The following is a 5,872-nucleotide window of genomic DNA, read 5'->3' on the forward strand; positions in this document are numbered from 1 at the left end:
TTTTTTTTTTTTTTTTTTTTTTCTCTCGATTAAATTTTTGTAATTTTATTTTCCCATTTGGAAATCAAATCCAAAAGAGAGAGAGAGAGAGAGAGAGAGAGAGAGAGATCTGACACGAGTGAAGAGTCAGCGTGGAGAAAAATTCACATCCGATCCGACTAGGAGAACTCTCCGCTTTTTCCCTTTTTCCAATTTTTATTTTTTATTTTTAAAATTATAAAACGGAAGAATTAAGATCAAAACGACGGTGTATTAGCGAATTAGGGTTCGTTATTTAAAAAAGAAAATGACACGTCAGTATTAGTGAATGATTCTCAGCCACAAGCTTGTTTGTGGCTTTGAAAAGATCTTTCTTTCATTCCTCTTTTTTTTTTTTTTTTTTTAATTTAATTTTATTCTTTTTCTTTTTGTTTTGTTTTTTTTATTTTTATTTTTGCAAAAAAATTAAAAAAAAACACAAATGGTGACGGAGACTTTAAATCCTAGTCAGCAGTTATTCACTTTCTACCTAACATCTACCTTCCTTGGGTACTAATCTTTATAAATAGTTTAAATAATTTATCAATTTTGAAAGATGAGGACTCCATGATTATTCGAAATTGAAAGTCAAAATTTTAGTAGATAAGGATCCCGTAAAAATTTCTTTCGAGGAATGGGTTAGATGAGTCATTTCTCGAGAACAATAGCTAAAGAAGTTGGTGACCTAATCATAGGGGAACCGGCGACCGAAGCCCGAGTGAATGGGGTCGTAACTATAACAGTCCTAAGGTAGCGAAATTCTTTGTTGGGTAAGTTCTGACCCACATGAAACGATCTGGACACTATATCAAAGAGAGGTTTGGTGAAATAGACATGTATGTGAAGATGCAGACTACTTGCACCTAGACAGAAAAACCCTATGAAGCTCCACTCTTACTTGGGATTGGTCTAAAAAAATCTAAAAAATATTCTTACTATTTATGAAAATAATTAGTATTTTATTTTAAAAATATCCTTAAAAAAAAAAATTAAAAAAAATCCATAAAGAGAGATTTAGACTTTCCAAATAAGTTTCTATCTCTTCTTTGCTTTGACGCTCTCACAAATCCTACATCCTCTCCCCGGGACATGATCATGTTATGGTCCCACTATTTACTTCTTGCTCTTCAGAGTGAAGATTATCCTCATAAATCAACACAAGTTCTTTCGGCATAATTTGTCTTCAATTAATTCTAGAAAAATTTCCAAGAAGTCATCCGACGTAAAATTGTTAAAAAATTAGAATTTCTATGATTTAGTTACCAGAAAGGAAGATACACCTATTTGGCATGAGGAGCATTTTCAGTTCTTTTAAGCCTTTCTTTGTTACTTTATCCTCAAGATCACTCTTATTCAAATGGGTCTCGATTCATTCATAAATTCTCTCCTAATTCATCCAAATACGATTAAAAATGAATTAAAAATATATATGCTAATATGAAACAACAGATTTTATTGGTTTATTTGTTTATTTATTTATTTGAAATTAGAGTAAAGTTTTTAAAAATCAATTTAAAACTAAAAAAATCCACCTAGAAATGAAACTTAAATTTTGAAAATAAAAAAATGGGTAGAAAATAAATATAAAATTTAGATAAATTTTGAAAGAACAAGAATTATTTACTCAAAATAATAAAATAAGCGAAGTTTTGAGTTTGCAAATTGAATAGGAAAAGCAGTGGGCCTGACGTGGAATGACGAAGAAGCCCACTGAATCCAAGTCATCTCGTTTTTCCAAAAAACGAGGCACGTGATGCGGGACCCACGGTTGCCACGCAAGCAGCCGGCATCACCACCCCGATGCCTATTTTTGTCTTTTTATTTGAGGACGTGTACACGCAGCGGGCCCCGCACCCAGTGAGGAATGGGTTAAGTTGAGATTATGGATGAATCAAATGTGGCACGTGGTATTTTGAAACTTGAAAGAGTGACACTTATGGGCCGTACACCCACTAAAATATAAATCTCAATTCTATTTCCAAAAAAAAAAAATTTAATTTTATCCATGATATAATTATTATAATTAAGATGATTTTGTCGTAATTACACGTGTTTGAAAAATTAACTATTTGGGAAATTATTTAGACCATTAGAGATGGTCCCTTTTTTATTTTATTTCATTTCATTCTATCATAAGTGAAATTAAATATTATCTTTCTTTTTTTTTTATCCAAAACTAACTATAACAATTTTTTTAAATTAATAGTAATTTTTTTTTAAAAATTCTTAGAGATTTTTTTATATATATTATTTATTTATTATATTATTATTCTGATTTATTTTGGGCGGCAGGAAAGACACTTTTTCTCTCGACTCCGTTGGTGTGTCAATTTCTTTAAAATTTCTTAGAAACTTTTCTTGTAATATTATAATATTATATATTTTTTTATTAAATTAAACCTCCACGTTAAAGTCTGATTTTTTTTTAAAAAAAAATGAAAATACTAATAAAATATTGACCTCAGTCAATATATTTTAAAAAATTAAAAATATAAAATTTATAAAACATATATTTAAAATAATTAATAAATATTTACCTTTTCCATTTTGTTTATTAATACGAAACATAGGAGGATAATATTTTATTGATATTTTAGTTATGCTTTGCTTACGTGAAAATGTCCACTAAAACCCAATCGAAAGGACACTAGCGGATTTTAAAATCATCACAAACTTCTCGAGCTCCACATAATTTATCATTAAAGATTAGAAATGTTTATTTTACTTGTGGAGTCTACGACCCGCCTCGAATAGGGAGGACATAATTTACGCTACACTGATTTAATCTATGGACCACAAACAATATGAATGTATCTATCCTAACTTTAGTTTTATAGCTGTTTCCGCGATGTCGTTATCCATGTATGTCTTACCTTTACCTAAAAAATAAGAGTAGCATGTGGGTCGAGAATTTTAAGAAATACTCATTAAGTTAACCCCACTATTAGGGTTACGAAATGCATTCACATGCAATCATGTTTGAGACCTATTCTTTCATAAAGTATCATGACATGATCTTGATCTCTACTTAAAGTCTGGGTAAAATTAGATGTGTAGTACTTCTTTACACACGACCCATGTACACGCACATGTACCCTAGGTGGGCTCGTATACGTATCTCTGGACCTAACCTTCAATTAGTGTGCACTCATGTTGCTGGAATGCCATGGAAGGAAGAGAGCTCACATAGTATTTTGGTGTACACAATACAATATCGTAATATCATAGTGTACGCGTTCATACTAATCATAATGAGAAAGTATCTCAATACATACGAATATACAAGATGCATGAGGTCTCCATAACTTGCATTATACATATATGACATGATTTTAAGTTATAATTTCGCTCATTTCATGTTACCTCATCTATGTAGTCTATGATATAAATTCTCCATTAGAGAATCCACAAATATAAATAAGAAATTTTGCAATGATAAGTAATATAATAGGAGATAGGAATAAGAATGACCACCCCGTCTCTGCCCCTCGGTAAACATCTCTACCTACAACCCACCAGAATCTTCATAGAAACGATCGAATTGACTCAGAGATTAAATCTAGCGAACAGAAAGAAAAACGTGTAGGGCAAAAGACTTTAAATTAAAGTAACGTAGTTCCCATTGAAAAAGAAAACTCATTTCCAAGAAACTTCAATCTAAGTGGGTTGCAAAAGTGACAGATTCCCACCTAAACTCTATTAATAATCCAAGTGATATTATCATTCTCTTAATGTAAACGTTACTACACACTTCCATTTGTTGCATTATAGAGTTCAATTATTGATGTAAATTCCATTTAATTAAACTATTCATACTGTGTTGATTAATTAAATATGACCGTTTCATGTCATATTTTATCAAATTTCATGATTGTGTCTTCGAATCAAATCAAAATTTGTGTTTTATAACATTATCTTGAAGCGGTCTCAAAGTCTCACGACAAATAGTTAAAAAATATGAAATTTTCTTGGAAACTCTAAGGTGTGTTTTGTCTCCCAATTGGGAGTTGAAGTGGAGTGTGCTAAAATACATTGGTTTCATTTGATATATATATTTTACAACCTAGTGGATATATAATATCAATTTATCAACTTTAGCGGTGCTCAATACTTTACTCCTCCGACTTTAACTTTAGTCATCGTTAAAATTTACATATTTATCGATAAATTCTATTGTAACAATCTGAGTTTTAGATAAGGTTACTGTATATTTTTTTTTCCTCATTTGCTGGACTATTTTTTTCATTTAAATTTCGGGCTTAACTTTCTTTTCGGAGATGTTTTTGGTTTGATTGAAGTCGTTGGACATTGTTAGATGTGAGGTTTGAAGTGCAATTTGGGCATAAAATGGTCGATTTTAATGGTTTGAACAAGCGTTGTAGATTATGGTAAGGTTACAAAATTGTACATCCCACCTCCTTCTACACCTTCGACCATCTCTCTTGTACGTTTGTTCATGACCTCCACGTCTATTCATTCTTTGCTCATTTGCCACCAAGTTGCTCTGCAGCTCATCAATAATTAAAGTGTCTAAAGTATTAGACTCTTCAATTGAACATACAATGTAGTCAAATCTTGAGATTATTGATCTCGAAGTTTTCCTGCTTGCTGTATGTTTTCCCATGAATAATAGTGAGTTTTTGACATCAACATTCTCACCTTCTTTCATTTGTAGTTACTTAAGCTGCTTTTGACTCTTGTGGAACACTATGGAACTTTGGTACCTTTGGGTCATAGAAACCCAAATATGCTTGGTAATGTCTCAATTAAGAATTGTTTAAAAAATGATTATGATTTGAAACAGATAATTCGTGACCTTTGGGTCTTTCAACTTGTGGCTTGTAATTTTTTTTTTTTTTTTTGTTGTATTTTAGTAATCTCAACTCTTTCGACTCATGTGTCGATTCTAGTTTCCACCAAAAATTAATATTGTAATCACTCTAATTTTTTACTGAAATAAAGTTGCTACCATATGCATGATGTGGTACTTTTATGCCCAAACATTTATTTAAAATAATTTATAAAACGATGTCATGGACTTGTACGTTTGCATTAAAAGATTTAAAACAAAACAACCAAATAACCAACGTCAAATATAAATAAATAAAAGATAATATTGAAAACGATGCATAATCTAACTTAAGATCTACGAAATAAAATGCAACTATCCTAACACAAGTTTTATGGTCTTCAACGAAATGCGGCCATCAGCCATATAGGAGTGCCTTGCCTTTACCTAAAATATAAGACTAGCACAATGCTTCAGTATTCAAGGGATCTTACTATTGGAGTCAGGGAATAGAAACACATGCAACATGAATGAGACCAATCATTTAAAACCGTCTTCTTTTAGGCGGCTTTTCAGTTTGATAAAATTGGATGTGTAGTACTTCTCTATGCACGACTCACACGTGCGAGCACAGGGCCACCAAGTGGGCTTGCACACCCTCTAGGGCAGCTGATTGGGCTAAGGTCTCTAGTGCTATTACTAAACACCCGGAGGAAATAGCTACCGTTGTAGCATCATGATAAATATGATGATCATTTTCATTTCAGAGTGTACGAGTCTGTACTCATCATAAAGAGAAAGTATTCTAATACACGTAAATATATAATTATTCATGAGGTCCTAACATTTTTCATTATAAATAAATCATGCAGGACAAACCCCGTTCATTTCTCACATATTATACTTGGTAATAGGCATACATAAAACCTTACAAAATCATTTCATTCATAGCATAACCTTTAAATCATAGGTGACGGGTTTTGCATTGTAAATTTTCTTATTTCAAAACATATCATAGAATGTCATAACATATCATGCCTTAACACAATCATATCATAGTATATC

The sequence above is a fragment of the Cucurbita moschata genome, unplaced genomic scaffold (assembly GCF_002738365.1).
Source record: "Cucurbita moschata cultivar Rifu unplaced genomic scaffold, Cmos_1.0 Cmo_Scf00003, whole genome shotgun sequence".
NCBI lineage: Eukaryota > Viridiplantae > Streptophyta > Magnoliopsida > Cucurbitales > Cucurbitaceae > Cucurbita > Cucurbita moschata.